We start from the raw sequence: 18624 nt of genomic DNA, 5'->3' as shown, positions 1-18624 counted from the left end.
TTTTTTTTTTTTGAAAAGTCTGTCAGTCTGAGGGTTGCATGATTGTGGCCTGTTTTGCTATTATATATTATCATTGCTGCCATTATTATTATTATTATTATTATTATTATTATTATTTGTGGAAGTGTGTGTGTCTGTGTGACAGAGAGAGAGAAATGGGCAGAATGAAACATCTGATGTATTACCAGGGCTGAGTTGGTGCAATTTGATGCTGCAGAACTGCAAATCCCTTTTGTTTTTGCTGTCTGGCTTCCATAGCTTTATAAAAAAAATATGTTGCTTAAATCCTGGACTAAGAACGAAGTGATCTAACTGGGGGTGGCGACAGAGAGGGAAAGGAAATCCAAATGTTTTCAGTTTAACTATCAAGCATAGTTTCCAGCTAGTGTGCTCAGAACTTGAAATTAAACAAATGAAATAAACATGTTTCAGTTTTTGTTGTTGTTGGTTTCTTCTCTCTCTCTCTCTCTCTCTCTCTCATTCTCTCTCTCTCTCTTTAATGCGGGCAATGATGTGATTAACAGGAAATAAAGAAATGGAGCTTTGTACAATTTAACCCTTTGCATTCTGAAATGATTGTTCCATGTAAACAACAACAACCACGCACACATAGCACATAAGAGGTGCCTAACATGGAAGACAGAAATAGTATTGCTCCTGCATTTTCATGAACTAGGTGCATCATCAATTCAGCTGTATATTACTGACTATGGGTGCTTCCAGTCTGTCACTATTTTCAAGTTGGCTTCAGATCTCATCCTGGTAAATACGGGTTGCACAGTTAAAACTGATTTGGCCTTTCCTGGGCCACAAATTCACTTATCTCCAAAACTGCCCTTTTTTGTGGTAAGAAAAGTAATGGGGAAATGCAGCGTAAAGTGTGGGATTACACTAGCTTTGAGGCAATGTCATCTACCCTTCCCATGAACAAGTCAGAATGAATGCTACGTAAACGGCCAATGTTGTCCAATCTCGCTGCAAATAAATTCAGGATGAGCGCTCAGGAAGCAGTTTGTCTAAAATCTTCTTATGATAGTTAAAGGCTGTTGCCTTAGTTTTGTTTGGAAGCTTAAATAATGGTTTGGCACCATGTCTAGAACTGTGTGTGTGTGTGTGTATGTGTGTGTGTTTGTTTCATGGTCTTCTATCCAGCATCCTTAAATTTACATCAAAGCCCTTAAAGTAGAGGTGACCAAGACTACCCTAAAAAGAATCCTGTTATTATGAGAAGGGGGTGGGGGAAGCAGAGCATTTTATAACATTATCTGCTTCTGGTAAACTGATTTGAGGTTTCCCATAATCAAGCATTATATAAATTCTACAAAATAAATAAAGCAAACAAAGACTTGGAAGTCCCCATTCCCCTCTTGACGATTACTGGTTTGAGTTAGCTGGCTATGGCAATACTACTACTACTACTACTACTATTAATAATAATATATATTTTTATACCCCACCCATCTGGCTGGGTTTCCCCAGCCACTCTGGGCGGCTCCCAACAGAATATTAAAAACACAATAAAAGATCAAACATTAAAAACTTCCCTAAAGAGGGCTGCTTTCAGATGTCTTCTAAAAGCCAGATAGTTGTTTATTTCCTTGACATCTGATGGGAGGGCGTTCCACAAGGTGGGCGCCACTACCGAGAAGGCCCTCTGCCTGGTTCCCTGCAACCTCAGTTCTTGCAGTGAGGGAACCACCAGAAGGCCCTTGGTGCTGGACCTCAGTGTCCGGGCTGAACGATGGGGGTGGAGATGCTTTTTCAGTATAAACAACAACAACAGCTAAAGAATCTTCACTCTATTTAACATTCTCAATTTTAAGACTCTAAGAATAAAAATATCTTTGAGGATATTTAACTAAGATAATTATTATTATCATTTTACTTGTTAGTGGACACAAAATGCATTGCTTGAGGGTGGTGGTGGTGGGGAATATATCTTCTAATCATAATGTCTGGATGGAGAGGTGTGTTTGATTTTTCTACACCAACCATTCCAACTACTGAACAGTACTTTCACAGGGAATGGCTTGTCAAAATCCAGTTAATATAGCGATCCTTTTAAACCCATAATTAATAAATTGATCTCTACATCAATCAGGTATTCCAGCTTTTGGCCTTTATGTTTGGATGAACGTAATTCCACTTATGCAGATGGAACAATTTAATTTGAAGTATTGGTTTCTAAACCGCCCCCCCCCCCCCCCCGGATCGAAAATATCTGCAAGATGCTGTATATGAGATTATACAATTCAATACAAAACTATGGTGGTGTGAAAACTGTGGTTCACTTCACTGTGGTTCTTGTTCTTTTATAGCTGCTGCCACTGTTGGTGTATTTAGAGGGCTGGAATGAATCCAGAGGAAACAGCTCCAGTTCAGGTGATGTGATGCCAGGCAGCACTGGAGTGTAGGGCTCAAAGGTGTAGTTGTCAGAGATCAACAATATCAGGAGGGCCATGGGTTCCCCATTCCTCAGTTAAGAGGATCATGGGGCTGGGCATAGGCAAAGGACCCCTGGACTGTTAAATCTACTCAAACTTAACTATGGGGTGCGGGGCTCATCTTGCTTTTCAGGCCAAGGGAGCTGGTGTTTGTCCGCAGACAACTTTCCGGGTCATGTGGCCAGCATAACTAAACTGCTTCTGGGAGCAATGGGACACTGTGACAAGTGCCAAAGCACACGGAAACCATTTACCTTCCCACCACAGTGGTACCTATTTATCTACTCACGAACTGCTAGGTTGGCAGGAGCTGGGACAGAGCAACGGGAGCTCATCCCGTTGCGCGGATTTGAACTGCCAACCTTCTGATCGGCAGGCCTGAAAGTGGTTTAGACTATAGTGCCATTTGCTCCCCTCTGGGTATAACCTCTGCCTGAGATACTATTCCAGTTGGAATTCTGTGCTAGACAGGCCAGCAGCTTAACTTCAGTATGAGGCAGCTTCAAATTATGTATGCATGTGTGTGTGTACCTATAGTTTTAAAAAACAGATATGCATATAGATCCTCTGATGTTGAGGATATCCCCATTTGAGTGACAAAATCCTCTATCTGAAGAAGTGTGCATGCACACAAAAGCTCATACTAATAACAAACTTAGTTGGTCTCTAAGGTGCTATTGGAAGGAATTTTTTTATATTTTGTTTCGACTATGGCAGACCAACACGGCTACCTACTTGTAACTAAAATCCTCTATCGTTATCAAAATGTCATGTTAGGTCTCTAACACAGGTCCCGTAGAAATAACAGTTATATTTATATGAGAACAGAAATCATGCTCCAGCGGCATGGCGGCAGCAGGAGGCCCCATTAGCTAAAGTGGTGCTTCAGGTTAAGAACAGTTTCAGGTTAAGAACAGACCTCCAGAACGAATTAAGTTCTTAACCCGAGGTACCACTGTATAGCTGAAGAGACACAGAGAGGGGGCATGCATAGAAACTACCCTACTGTACAAAGCAAGAGTTGCATACATTGCTCCATCCAGTTTTGTCTTAGCCCCGCCCACCATCGCCACAGGGCCCTGGGAAGGATGTCCGAAAGGTTGTGTGTGTGATCTGCCTGCAAAAGTTGCATTGGCTGAATTGAATGCATCCTGATTTCTGAGCTTGCACCAAAAGCTGCATTTGTATCAGAAACTCTCTTCATTTTGCCACGTTGATTTCCTGCATTTCCCAAGATCAGAAATATGTATATTGCAGCATAAATCTTCCACGGCACAAGGCAGACATAAAGTTGTACAGGCATGTGTGTGTGTGTATTTCCAAATATTTATTTTTTGAATAACCTATTCTTCAGTCTGTAACAATACTGTGTTCTTTATAGCCTGGAATGTGCCTGTGGTCTGTTGGACTCTCATGTCATCTGCATGCATGGGTAATGAAAAGACAATGGGACATTATAAATCTGCGGAATTTGTGCTAATGTCTTTAGCCATGTCTGGAGTAATAAGCAATTACGTTCACATTTTGGGTGTGCTTTTAATGAGCCTATTGTCAGCTATACAAAAGGGCTGGTTGGCTGTGAGATGACCTCAACTTGCAAGCTGGGGTTTGAACCAAATGTAACTATTTTTTTCTTTTTCGAAGTCTTCAGTACCTGTGACCAAAGGAGGTGGCTTTATTTTGGGGTGGGCGGTATTGTGTTCATTATGTTGCACTGCTATTTCAAAACTGTCTTTCTATGTACCATGGATCCAGGTGTAGCTACTTGCTATGCCGTTTCCTGCCTGAACCCTCTCCCGGAGCCCCCATTTTTCACACAAAAGCGTTTGAATGAGAAAACCATATAATGTCACAGTCAGCTCATCTAATTTCTACAATAGCAGTGGTATGCGCAGCGGTGACATGAGAATGGGACCTTTGGTCTCCTCCACTGTAGGACACCAACACTTCTCTCATGACATATGCAGGAGAAAGCTTTCATGCAGGATTAAGACAATAGAGTATTCTTTTTTCCTCCACTATTCAAGGGAGTTGTGTGCCTAGTTCTCATTAATATTACTGGAACTTGCCTGGTAAAGCCAGAGGACACACGCATAAACACATTAGTAGTACACCCTTTTGAATCTCATTTTTCCCAGCTTTGTATGGCCTCAAACACTCAATTACTCTCATCCACCCATTGTTGTTGCCATTGTTATTCAGATTCTGATTGGACAGACCCTGTTACTTTCTGCAAGTAACAAACAAGCCACATGCTTGAGCATGGATTTTTTTTTTATGTCCTCCTCAGAGATGGGAGGTGGGTTTTGTGGGTTGGGGCTCTTTCCCTATTGTGAATAAGAGTGCTCAGCCTTAGCCCATGGTGCAAAACGCCACAAAACTAGCAGAAAACGTTGGAACTGGTTTGGAGTCAATCAGACAAGTTTGGATTTTTGGGATTAACTTGTGACCCCAATTTGTTTTGTCAATTACTCAGTTTGGTGTGGTGGCGGCACAAAATGTGGTGTTTGCAGCACAAAATTATCACAAAACTTTGGCATCAGGGTTTTTTTTTGGGGGGGGGGGAGATCCTGAATTTCGGCATCACCGGTTAATGAACCTCCTGTGGACCTTGGATTCAGTCAAAAAGATGTGAGACTGCAGAGTCCCTTATTCATGAGAAATTAGTCACTGATTCATAAACATAAGAGAGACCACTTTGAATATTATTCAGAGTGTATTTGAGTAGCTCACCCACCTTCCCATGCAGTTCCAGGACAGGTGTGAAAGAAGAGATGTGCATTTTCCCAGAGTAGGGATAGAGCATGTATCAATCTCACAGGGGTAAATTAACATGGAGACCCTACAAACGTGACCTGGGAGTAAAGGAATGGAAAACCTTTGTTTTCTTTCTGGCCTCTTCTTGGAAAATGTGTGTAATAATACTCAAAGAGCAGTTGAAAGGCAGTGTGCCCACACAACCCTCCCTTCAAGGCACAAATGGATTGTGGACCTGCTTTCCCTTTAAGAGTTGTACGGAAGGAGTTTGGACCACCGCAGCTTGTCATGCAAAAGTGAAAAGGGCTTTGCCTATTGAAATCCTTCCTTTGTTCTATGTTACCTTCTTCCGAGCCCAGTTAAAGGTATTTCAAATTTGGTAGGCCAGTGTGCAGCCCCTCCAAGTGTCCTTATTTTCCAGGGACAGCCCCAAATTTACAGAACCCATCCCGGTTTCTGAATTGATCCCAGAATGTCCTGCTTTTCCTTGGGACGTCCCTATTTTCATCAGAGAAATGTTGGAGGATATGGAATTATGTGACCCTGGAGCCAAGGTGATAAGGAACTACACAACCTTCACAAGACATCTGAAAGCAGCCCTGTAAAAGGGAAGTTTTTAAAATGCTTAATGTTTTAATATGTTATTTATACTGGAAGCCACCCAGAGTGGCTGGGGCAACCACGCAAATGTGTGTGTGTGTTTATAAATAATAAAGTTGTTGTTGTTGTATCTGACATCCCAGTTTTCATCGGAGAAATGTTGGAGGGTATGAAGGGTGTGTGTGTGTATGAATAGGCCCCATCATGGGTCACTCATACCAGTCTTAGCTCTAAAACAGGGATAGGGGACCTGTCATCCACCAAATTTTGTTACATTCCAATATCCCTCAGCTATGGGCATAGCCAAGATTTATGGGGGGGGGTAGGACATTTTTTGGGGGGCAGAACTGAGCTATCTGTGACTCGATTGGTCCGTTAAGTATTTTAATTTATTTACTTGATATAGGGAGGTCAGCTGCCCTCAGCTCCTGCCAGCAAGGCCAATGGTCAAGCATGATGGGAGTTGTAGTGTAACAATATCTGGGCATTCTCCTTTCCTGTGCTTTAAAAGGCAGGCAACCTGAGGACTTCCAAAAAGCATCTCAGTAGCCAACCAGGTTTGTGCAGGAAAAAGTGACGCTTAAGGTGTCAGAGTCCCAAGACACTTAGATTTGTAAAGGTTAGAACAAGCACCATGGTTTGGGCCTAGAAATGGAAGCCAGTGCAGCACAAAAATGATAACAACAGCTCTTAACATTAACATATTCCCTTCTTTTCTTTTTCTTTTTGGTTTGCCCGTGCCTAGGGAATACATTGATCCACAGTTTCTTGAAATTTCCATGCATTTGCTGAACGGGGGAAAAGTTGAAACAAAAGTGCCAGCATAAATTATTAAATCTCCCCTTTGAAATAGTTATCGAGGGAGGTTTTTCAGGAAAGAAACATGCAAGTGAGGAGCAAAAATATTTTGGTATGTAATAATAAAGGCAAGATGGATGCCAGGCGCTCGGGAAAAGAATCCAGAAGTTGGGAAATTGAACCAGGACTTCTCTTATCCTTGGATTCCCACCAACTCTGATAACTTTTTGCTCAGGACTGCACAACCTGTAACTCACTAAATGAAACACAGCCCATTAGTTATGTGGTGTGACTTCTCAGATACTTGGCATCTCCAATCCTTCTGCTTTTGGAATCCAAGGTAGCTAAATAAATCCAGAAGGCTTGTTCTGACAGTACGAACTGCTTGGCTGCTGTTTGACAGTTGACAGCCTGTCCTGGGAGGTTGTAGCCTTTCCTTCCTTGGAGGTTTTTAAGCAGAAGTTGGATGGACATCTGTCATAGATGCTTTGGTTGAGATTCCTAAATTGCAGGGGGTTTGGACTAAATGACCCGCAGAATCCCTTCCAACTCTACAATTCCATGGTTCTTTCTATTCTCTTTTTAAGATTTGACACTCCTTTATTACGTAAACAGGGGAACCATCGTTTTCAAGACAACTTGGCAAATCTGGAACTAGACTGGGCGGTCAGACAACCCTGATTCCTTTACTTGGGGGCTCTGTAGTTCGAAATTCTATATGATTTTTGCATGGTGTAACCATTGAGAGATTCTCTCTTATTTCTCACTTAGATTTATATCCCACCTTCATCCCTTTTTTTGATTCGAGTGTGGGTTTACAACAATTTCAAAAGCTGTAGCAATGATTGAAACAATCTGCAAAAAAACACCCCCCCAAAACCAACAAAAGCAGCTGCCAATAACAACGAGCAAAGCTTATATCACAAAATGAGGATGCAAATATACATGGCCGATGAGTGGTGTTTTGTTTTGGCTGGCATCAGCTGATGTCTTGAGCCTGTGCAACTTGGGTCTCACCAAACCCATTCCAACTGCTATGTGTATGTCTGGCAGGGCTCACTGTGGTTTGATAAACCTCATGACTCAAAAGCGTTGCCTGAATACAGGATGGTGGGACAGCAGTCATGCCGCCATTGCTCATACATCCGCTGACCTCACTCAGTTGGTGGCTGCAAATTTGACGGTAGAATGAAAGTGGGTTTGCACACATACAGATATGTGTGTTTCACACTATTTCTGCATGCATGTTTGCTGGGAGGACATGGAGAATGGGCATAGAAGCATTGGGCGGAGATGGGTTTTTTCTTTCTTTCCGGGGGGTGTCATCTGAAAAAGGCTTTAGACATAAAAACCTCAGGATATCTTAATGCAGCGCCACATATGTGGGTCAATTCCTGTGTGTTTTAAGGGTTCCACCTGCAGTCAGGTTATGGGAGAGAGGGCACTTCGTTTGTGGAACTCTTCCCCCTGGCACCTAGGCTCATGTTTTTTAGTGCCTTAAGGTTTTGGCAAATGATTTGTTCAAAGTTTTCGAACAGGCTTTAAAACCTCTTATATCACCCCCTTAAAAAAACAACAGAACTTTTTATTGTTTGCAGCACTGCCTTATCGTGCTTTAATTAGTTATTGCAAAGTCCCTCGGAATTTTAAATTGAAGGACCATATAGACATGTATTAAACTTGATAAATAAAATAAAACTCTGCCCAAGCAGGGTTTTGCTTCTAACCTCTTCTGGTCACAGAGTTGCTAGCTTTCCCTTCTAAGGCTCTTCTGAGTTTAACAGCTGCACCACAGGCAGAAATACAGCAGTGCTGGGAGGAAGTGGCCAGAAATCTATACAAATGACAAGAAATAAAGAAAAAACCTCTTCTGGGATTATTTTAGGATACAGGTTGTGGACTTGGATTTGATATCTATCTATCTATCTCCATCCTGGTGTCAGGTTCCCCATTTAAGAGTGTTACCTTCTCCAGCTTTGAAGTTTGTAATGACTCTGAGAGCAAGCATCAAGAAGCCAAGGAGCTGCTACAAATGTTAATAAAATTAAAGCCATCTGAAAGTAGGGATTCACATGTGCCTTTGAAAAGCTGGTCTGTGATCAGTTATTACCCTCAATTACCTTGTTGTCCACTCTTTTTAGCTCGGGGGTTAAACTCTTAACACTTCCCTTTGAAGTGGTTATCCTTTTATCTATGACCGGACTGAGGAATTTAAAGGCAATAATCAATGTGAGCTTCATAAGAATAGGAGAGCCAAGGCAACACGAAAATAGGTGTGAATGTGCCTTTAGCCACACTGGCTGAGCTTCTTTTGGAGCTGGGGGTGAGGGGAAGAAGGGGAGAAGTGGGTACATTGTTCTGGGCAGATATGATCTCTCCAAAAATGGGGGGGGGGGTTGCGCACTGGAGAAAGCACTCAGCACTAAAAACTAAACCAGAGGGGTGATAATTTGGGGGAGGACCAGCAAAGAGGAGAGTCCTTCATCAAAGGTGGGGGGGGATGAAGTAATGAAGCACAAAGATACAATTAAAGCATTGGCTTAATCAGGGCTTTGATGTCTGACATGGTCCATAACACTGTTAAAAAAAAAAAAAGGCGGGTGGAAAGCAAGATGGATTCTCCGCTTGCATTGAGCAAAAAAAAAAGGGGGGGCAGTTCAGCAACAAACCCCAGTCCTTTCAGCTCTACTGGGAAACAGATGGCTTTGCAACAGAAAGGTAGGCTTAAAGCACAAGCTGTGCTGGCAACCTTGGTAAAAGGTAAAGGGACCCCTGACCGTTAGGTCCAGTCGTAGCCGACTCTGGGGTTGCGACGCTCATCTTGCTTTACTGGCCGAGGGAGCCGGCATACAGCTTCCGGGTCATGTGGCCAGCATGACTAAGCCACTTCTGGTGAACGGAAGCACCGTTTACCTTCCCGCCGGAGCGGTACCTATTTATCTACTTGCACTTTGACGTGCTTTCGAACTGCTAGGTTGGCAGGAACAGGGACCGAGCAATGGGAGCTCACGCCGTCACGGGGATTCAAACCGCTGATCAGCAAGTCCTAGGCTCCGTGGTTTAACACACAGCATCACCCGCGTCCCTTAGGGCAACCTTGGTGCTCTTGCACTAATTCAGATGTCTTAGGGTGGCCCTGCTCAATCTCTGTGAGCACAGGAGCCAACTCCTAGGAGCCAAGGTCCCTTCACGCCCTCAATAAAATATTTGAGGCCCCTCCCCAAAGTTCATGGGCATTGCCATTCAACTTGTGTGTGACATCATGTGATCAATTATGTGGGGCGGAGCTTACCTGCCCCCCTCGCAATATTTTATTCAAGTTGGCACCCCTGGTTGTGAGGATAAAGGGGAGGGGAGATTCAGAGGGAACTGTGTACGTACACTGCTCTGAACAATCTGGAGAAGGGGCAGAGCAAGGGCAGCAACATGCAATAAGCAATATATTGTTTAAAAAAGTCAGTAGCACAGCACGGAATTTCCATTTCATCCATAGGCAAGCACTGAAAGGGTGAGAAACCCACTCACCACATAGACTTCTTGACAGCGTTTTCCATGGTGGAAGCTTCTAATCGCAATGAACAAGTCATCTTGAGCACGCACACCTGATGTTGGAATGAGCAACCTATTCCTGAGATTGAGATGACTTAGGGAAAACGGCTGTAGTTCCCTCTCCATACAGCCACACAATCCAATACAGCCCCTGGGGTGTACCTGTTAAAAAGCCTTGCACCGAAGATCCTCGAAGCAGCAAAGGGCCAGTTCTGACAGCACGCAGGACTCGGCTCAGCTGTATCCATCCCTGGCAGCACAAAAATAAAGAGGCGCCCATTAATTTACCTTCCCTCAGTTCTGTGTTGAACAAAACACCTGGCATGCCACTCCTAGCCCTGCAGGAAGTAAAGCGAGAGAGGTTGTTTTGCCTTCCTTGCTCTGGCCGGATTCAACAGAACAAAGTGAAAGTCTTTTCTTTCTTTCTTTGGTGATCACTGGTAGCCAAGTAAGATTGTCTTCCAGGAACACGGTCTTAACAGTGAGTCCATAAGTGACTGTGGAGGCCAATTCTGGATCCACACGTCCTTCCACAGTGGGGACATACCTGTTCCTAGTGCTCTCCTTCTTAATATATATATATATCCCTACACAGTATCCCTGCAATCCCTACACAGATCTGGCTGACACAAGCCACAAAACCACAGCTCGCCCCTATACACGAAGCCAAGCCAAAGCACAACTAAGTGCAATACAGCCATCTTCTCAGGAAAACTCTTCACAAAGTTCAAGAGGTCAAGACACAAAGACTTTAGCAACTAATCCACACCTAATGACCCACCTAAGTGGTACTCAGGATATCACTCAAGAAATCACTCAAGGTATCTCTCAAGTAATTAAGGAACAAAAGAAGAAAAGGCACACTAGCCTGGGAACTTCCTCTCTGCCCAGAACATTGGAGGCTAGACACCACACCCCCTCTACAGTATTTATAGGAACTCAAACATTGAGATCCCGCTCTGTTCCAGTAACAAGAAGCCGAAAGCACCAGCCTGAAGATGACGAGTGAGACCTCGTCGAAACGTCGCCTAGACACCCCAACTTTTACACGGGAAGACACCCGAGGACACCAAAACCTGCATTCCTGTACCCGTGAAAATCTACGAAAGCATATATATATATATATATATATATATATATATATATATATATATACCTGCTCTATAATAAAGTTTCCTTGAGCAGGAGGAAACTAGAGAGCCTCCAAGTGTCCCTATTTTCCTGGGACAGCCCCAGATTTGCAGAAATCCCAGAATGTCCCACTTTTCCTTAGGACGTCCCTATTTTCATTGGAGAAGTATTGGAGGGTATGGAGTTATGTGACCCCCGAGCCAAAGAGATAAATAACTCTACAACCTTTAGAAGACATCTTAAGGCAGCCCTGTATTGGGAAGTTTTTAATGTTTGATGTCATATTACCTTTTTATATATGTTGGAAACCACCCAGAGCGGCCTTGGCAACCCAGTCAGATGGGTCAGATACAAATCATCATCATCATCATCATCATCATCCATTATTATTTTTTATTATTATTAAATAGGACATCTCTATTTTAATTGGAGAAATATTGGAGAATATGTAACTAAGTCACATGGCTAGAAGCAGAGACACAGGTTCTGTGCTGAGGCCTGTTTTTAGTAACAGCTCGTTCTTATTATTTCAATTAATAAATTGTTTACTTATCAACAACCTGGCCTCAAATACAATTTTTCCAACCTGAAGCTTCCTGGGCTTTATGCTATGGTGTACCACACACAAAACCATTTTTTCACCAATGCTTTTTTTAAAAAATCCATATGAAATGAAGCCAATGGGAATGACTGTTATACATTTTGGGGCGGGATGCTATCAGAATGCTGATGACCCCGAGTTCTCCTCCTCTATTTCAGCTGAATCAGGGGAGGCTGTGCAAGACCTGGAACCGGTGCCTGGATGTAAGCGTTGGGCTGGACAGGGACCAATAAACTGCCCTCTGAATCGCAACAAGATGAAGGTGCTGTGGGAGGCGAGCGGATCTGTGAGACAGGCAGTTCTGGATGGAGTCACACACACACGCACACTCTAACACTAGAGGCTCCTGTGGTCTTGGAAGCTGGGAACTCTTCCTATAAACTTTTGAAAGAATTAGGATCGCTTAGGTGCTGCACATTGGGAACCTCAAAATCAGTGCATCGTGGAGCTTCCCTTACACAGCAGCCCAGTTGCCAGTGGGGGCTTCCCACCAACAGCATAAAAAACTTCTGCTGAAAGAACTGCACTGGCTGCTTATATGGTCCAAATACACAGTCTTACTATCAGTATATTAAAGCCTTGAGAACAGTTGACATGAAGGACCATCTTGCCCCATATCTACCTGTCCAATTTTTATGTACAGCCAGAGGGGCTCTATTAAGGATGCTACCTGGCGCCTGCCTTGCTTCTACAAAGCATTTAGTGCTCTTGCACCTGGACTGTGGCAATCTTTGCCTATTATTATTATTAAGCAACCACCATCCATGCTTTGCTTTGGTTGCCTGCTTCATAACACTCCTGTTTGCACAAGTCTTTTCTGGTGTATCGCTCAGCCATCGGTAACTGCGTTATCACTGTCCAGATGTTGACTAGGTGTTTCTATGCCGCTTTGTGGATGTGTTCGCTGCCTGGATACTTTGTTTATTGTCCAGCAGTAAGCCAATAAATAAATAAAATAAAATGGAGCATTAAACCACCCCTGAATGTGTTTTGCTTTCCCAAGGACTACAGAGACAGGGTTGTCTAGAATATCTCCCTGCTATTCTTGTTTTTGCCTCAAAAGGAGTTTGTTTTGTCTTTAAACCTCTGGGGGAGTGGGGAGCATTCAAAAATGCTGTTGCCCTGCTTGCGGTCTGAAGTGTTCCAGGAGCCCAGTCTTTTGACTCTTTCTGCTGTGTGCGGAGAGCTGCCCCCCTGTGCTTGCTTATCAGAAAACGGCATGTCTGCAATGGATTTTTAGGAGGTCACCGTGTCCCCTTCCTTTGCCCGTGGTAGGATTTTCTATGTATCTGCCCGGTACAAAGTGACCTGCATAATCCAGAGCAAAAGAACAAACAGAAATATTTCTATTTTTTAAAATAAGGCACCATGGCCAGATATCTACACAGCCTGAAAGGAATCCTTCCATGGGACTGTCTTTTAGGAATGTTTGCTTAAATCAGGATGTAGAGAAGAGAATATAGCAGGATGAGCAATGATGCCAGCAAAATCCCTGGGTCTGTAAGGTGATAAATTGCTGGGAGTGGCGAGTGCTGCCTGGGTGGGGTGGTTTCAAACTGTCTTGAAACTCTCACTCTGGATTTCCTGCATCAAGCAAGGGCTGAACTGGGAGGTCCACAAGACCCTCTTCCTGGTCTAGGATTCTATAATTAGGAAGGTTATCACTATGCTCAATGGAGTAGGTAGAGGGGAGCATTTTTTAATTTCTCATTTCGTAATTTTTTTTTTATTTGGTTTAAGGCTCCTTGCTTCAGCCAGGTTTGTACAGTGGTACCTCGGGTTACATACACTTCAGGTCACATACGCTTTAGGTCACAGACTCCGCTAACCCAGAAATAGTGCTTCAGGTTAAGAACTTTGCTTCAGGATGAGAACAGAAATTGTGCTCCGGCGGCACGGCAGCAGCAGGAGGGCCCATTAGCTAAAGTGGTGCTTCAGGTTAAGAACAGTTTCAGGTTAAGTACGGACCTCCGGAACGAATTAAGTACTTAACCCGAGGTACCACTGTAATCTGAAGGTAGTATCTGTTTTGGTCAGAATGTTCATTTGCATTACAAATGCCTCTGTTTCTTTATCTTTCACAGCAACAACAATCAGACATTTGGACATTAACATAAATGGCCTTGAGGGTTGCTCACAAATGGAAGTGCCCTAATGTGTTAATGATCAATTGCAAGGTCAGCATGATAAAGCACTAGGAGTAATCTGTTCTGAGTTTAGTAGCCTATGCAAACAAAATCAACCCCCATGTCTTCCAGGCTACCCATCACTATACCCACACACAAACCACATCACATGTCATGTCCTAGGAGAATTCACTTTAAAGCAAGATTATTTGCTATATAGGAAATTAATCAAAGGGCATGCCTACATAGGAATGTCTTGAGGTCCTAGTGCGTACTTGGGAGGAAAGCCTGGGAGGTTGTGGGTTTTCCCTGTATAAGATGCTCTGCCTTCCTATGATCCCATTAGTTCAGAAGAGGATCATAAGGCTTGTAGCAATATGATGAGTGGATTGAGTACATCCAATAGGATAGGCAGGGGAAGGCAGGAAAATCTCTGTGCACACATTCCCTTGCCGTAAACATGGCCCTACATTTCTGAAGAGCCAAATGCAGAAACAAAATGCTCAATACCCAGGAAGCTTCTAAACTGTGTTTTCCACAAGCATTACCAACCTAGATGTGAAGACGTTTCTGAGTTTTGCTTGTTTCAGTTTCACTGACAGGAACTGCTGCATTCAGTGGTAGCAATCGCAGGCCGCCTCTCACCAGGTCACAGCCAATATACCCTGTTCATGTGCTCACGCATGTGTGCAGACAAACAGCCCCCAATCCCTCCTTTCAGCCCCTGCTCTCACTTTTGATTCTCCGTTATTCTCTTTGTCTTGGTGGGGCAACATCTGGTGTGTCCTCCCCTTCTATACCCTGACAATATTTCCAACCACAACAGCAAAACTTCCCATGTCACAAAGCTGCCATAGTATTAGCAATCCCCCTTTTCCCAGGAAGCTGAGCCTTATGAGATCAGCTGCAAAACTTTGATCTCTCTCTCTCTCTCTCTCTCTCTCTCTCTCTCTCTCTCTCTCTCACACACACACACACACACACACACACACACATTTTCAGGGGTGAATTTCTTTTACAACTTCCCCCCTCACTTGCCTACCCCGTGAACAAACACAGCATTCAGCTTCCCAACCATTATTCTAACACCTTCCTTTCTTTAAAAAGGGTTTCTATCTCAAGGTTTAGCCCTCTAGCAGCTGAATATTGCTCAAGATTATGAGTGACTTTGAGGAGATTACCTGGCATGTCCCAAGGTAAACAAAGCGGCAGAATCTCTGTTGGTCCTTTACTGGAAGAACATGGGGGATAAAAAAACTATTTGAGGGCTGAGGCCTCCCAAACAGCCCAGTTTTCTAATTCTACTTCCCTTCCTCGTCTTTCAACATGGTGCACGGCTAACACTTCCCTGAAGGTCAGCGCCAAATTGCTCCCATTTCAAAAGCCAGTGGCTGGCTGAGAAGGACAGCTGCTGGGAATTACAGGTAAATGGAGATTAATGTGTTTTCTCTGAGGCAAGGTTTTCCCCATTACACACTAGCGGCCTACTTTTATTCGGCCTTAGCAGCAGTCCCTCACGACTCACCTTTTTGGTGTGAGGCCTGACATTTCCACTCCTCTGTTCTTTTTTGTATTTAAAAGAAAGTGCCAAGAGAGTGAGTGAGGAAAAATATCCTACGTTAGGTTTATAACACAGGGGCGAGGAACCTCAGGCCCGGGGGCCAAATGGGCTCTTAAAACCCCTCTACCTGGCCCTCAAAATTCTCCTCACAACACACCCCTCTCCCCAGGCCACCATTTCACAATAGTGCCCTTTTTGGCACCTGAGGAGGACCCCAAAATGGCATCCCCCTCCTCACCAAAGAAGAAGGGCTGAGGTAAGGTCTATATCAGTAACAAGGCGGAAAAGAAAGATCAACATTAGGGATCTTCTCCCTGGTGAATCCTGCTGCCTGAGGCGTTTGCCTCAGCTTGCCTCTTGGCTGAGCTGGCCCTGGCAGGACACTCCAGGAGAAGCAAATGCCCACATTTTTCCAGGAGGAGATGCTACCCTGACATCCAATGCTGTCCTTCAGGAGACTCTGAGAACCATCATTCCCAATAAGGGCATTTTTCATTTTAAAGAGGGAATTGAGAAAGTCAGAGAGGTGGGCCCATTTGGGCTGCTCCAAGCTGCAAGGGTGAAAGAGGCGTCATTTATCTACAGCCAGTCCTGCATAATGACAGTGCCCTTTCACAGGCCTTGGGGTGGCAGGCCGGTACTTGCTTACAGACCATTCCTCCGACTTAAATCAGCAGCAAAAGGCACAGACACAAGTCAAGAGGCCAGCTTTGTCCCCATATCCAAGCAGTAGCAACACTACTGCAGAACCTAGCAATGCCAGACATACTGTCACAGTTAATTCATTGCTCGTCTTCCAAAGTGCTGTGTGTCATCGGCTGCCAGCATTTAACACATGGCCAGCAGATCAATTGATGCAAGATGAATAAATCGACACAAAGCTGATATGGCAAAGTCCAGAAACTTATTTCAGTCTACCAGAATGCTCTGCAACTGACCTTGAGTTGCACTTCTTTCAAACAAAGGGACATCAAAGAGAAACTCCATTGTGAAACCCTAAATTGCAATTTATTAGGCAATTTGGTTCTGTTATCTGTTGCTTGAATCGAGATGAGCTGATTTTCATCATACTAAATGCGTCGATTACCAATGTTTGCTGTGAATCCTTAAGTTGCTGGCCTCTTGCCCAATTAGTCTGAACAGATGTGGTTGCATCTTCGTTTGTGCTTGGGCTGTATGTACAATGAATTTTCTGGTGTGTTCCGGGTAGAAGTTGTAGGGCGTTTGCAGTTTTCACCAGCGCTGCCTTGTTAATTGGTTACATAATTGTCTCTCTAATTGTCACTGCCTATCCTTTTTTTGCATTTCATTCCCCCTAGTGTCCCTCCCTTACATACATACCTACCCAACTCATTGGCATCTGATGAAGTGAACTGTGATCCATGTAAACTGATGCCATAAGAAATTGTTAGTTTTTTAGGTGGCACAAGACTCTTAGTTTTGGGAGGGATTCCAGCATCACACAATCATCATGGCATGTAGCATTTTTTACTTAGTTTTTAACCTTTATCAGACAGGCATGGCCAAACTTGGCCCTCCAGTTGTTTTGGGACTACAATTACCATCATTCCTGACCACTGGTCCTGTTAGCTAGGGATGATGGGAGTTGTAGTCCCAAAACAGCTGGAGGGTCAAGTTTGGCCATCCTTGGAAGCAACGTTTTGTATTTTATCAGTTCCCCTAAAACTGATGGATACAATCCAGTTCCGGATTTGCGTATGAGCTAAACAAGCTATAGTTTAGGGCTCCACTCTCTTGGGGGCCCCAAAAAAAATTAAAGGAAAGAAAACCTGGATGTGCATTTCCAAAATATAAAATAAAATAAAATCCTACATACAGCAACAGTGGTTTGTGTTGTGTTGTGTAGGCTCCTATGATGTAAGTAATGGGCTAGCCTGCTCCCTAAAATACCATTGGCATATATTCAACACAAAAAGCAGTGACAATTTGTTGTTGACAAAGGACAGCTGGACATATAAAGGGCTCCATTACCTTCAGTAGCTTAGGGCCTCATCAAACCTAAATCCGGCCCTGATACAATCTTTAAAAAAAGTTAGCTGCAGATGAAGCCTAAACTGGATGTGACTTTTCCCTGCTCTAATGTGGTTCTGTTTTTTACTTCATGTGCAATTCTTAAAGATAGCTTAAAAAAAAAGAACTGTGTATGCAAGTCAATTAAGTACTTGATTTAGCTGAGAGGAGATCTTTGGGGGGGGGGCGGCTGCAATTTAAATACCGGTAAGTCTGCAGTGCTAATGGGGATATTGTAAGTTACTCAACACAGCCCTCCCGCTTGCAGTAGGGTATATTACAGTGAACTGCACTGCAGGGATGTTGTATCCTGCTGCCTCAGTTCAACTTGCAGTGTGGGGATAGAAGCAATGGATAACACCCTCTGTATTTCTGCCTAACATCCAACCTGAAACAGAGTCCTAATACCTCTGAACAGCACAGAAATCACATAAAGCCTTGCCTACACTGCAGGGCTGTTGTAGGTCTTGCTGTACATGGGGATAATTCACTTTGGAATTCCATTGGCAGGGTTGTTTTGTAATAACCACACTAAATAAGAACTTAGAAGAGCAGGAACTCTCTGTTGGGTGTGTGTGTGAATGGATGCACTGGTGTCCAAGCCCAGCAATATTAAGGCCCCCCCCCCCCGATTTCTATGGGCAGTTATTGACATCTTTTCCTGGGGATATTTAAAAACAGCTTCCTACTGTGAACTAGGAAGCGCCCTATCCTGACGATGAGAGGGATCTGTCTACCCCATTTATATTGATATTGCTTCTAATTTTCTAGACACTCCATTCAATCTCCTCCACCCCATTTTTTAACCTCCCTCTCCAACAGTCAAGTTGGCATTAACGGACACTGAGCATGCTTAGCCATCATGGGGACGTTTTTGGGTCCTTCCCCCTCTAACTCCCATCTACTTCTGCAAACTACCCCAGGTTTGCCAAGACCTCCTTCCTTGTGGGTGGGCATTGCTGATTTGGCTCTGTTAACTGTGGGCCCTCATCCCTGAAGATTAGAAATAGAACGTGAGATGGTGTC

At 43.7% G+C, this 18624-nt stretch overlaps 1 protein-coding gene and 1 long non-coding RNA gene across 6 annotated transcripts in view; one reads left to right on the top strand and one right to left on the bottom strand.

Moving 5' to 3' along the window:
- AXIN2 (axin 2) overlaps positions 1–15317 on the bottom strand; it is an 80609-nt gene extending 65292 nt beyond the window's left edge. Inside the window, exons 1-2 of the mRNA XM_083727469.1 lie at positions 15188–15317; positions 10311–10398 (exon numbers count right to left, since the gene is read on the bottom strand). The gene's annotated coding sequence lies outside the window, so the exon portion shown is untranslated. The remainder of the gene's footprint in view (positions 1–10310; positions 10399–15187) is intronic.
- The window catches only part of LOC310839281, a 78262-nt gene continuing 74204 nt past the window's right edge, over positions 14567–18624 (top strand). For 3 of the 5 annotated variants that reach the window (XR_014561389.1, XR_014561390.1, XR_014561391.1), the window contains exon 1: positions 15296–15430. This is a non-coding gene — a long non-coding RNA (uncharacterized lncRNA). Of the gene's footprint in view, positions 15203–15295; positions 15431–18624 lie in introns of those variants that run through there. The other 2 variants (XR_014561387.1, XR_014561388.1) reach the window with 1 other exon arrangement.

The sequence above is a fragment of the Podarcis gaigeae genome (assembly GCF_964106915.1).
Source record: "Podarcis gaigeae genome assembly, chromosome: 2".
Taxonomy (NCBI): domain Eukaryota; kingdom Metazoa; phylum Chordata; class Lepidosauria; order Squamata; family Lacertidae; genus Podarcis; species Podarcis gaigeae.
Note: the sequence above shows the minus strand (reverse complement) of the source record. Positions and strands in the feature narration are given on the sequence as shown.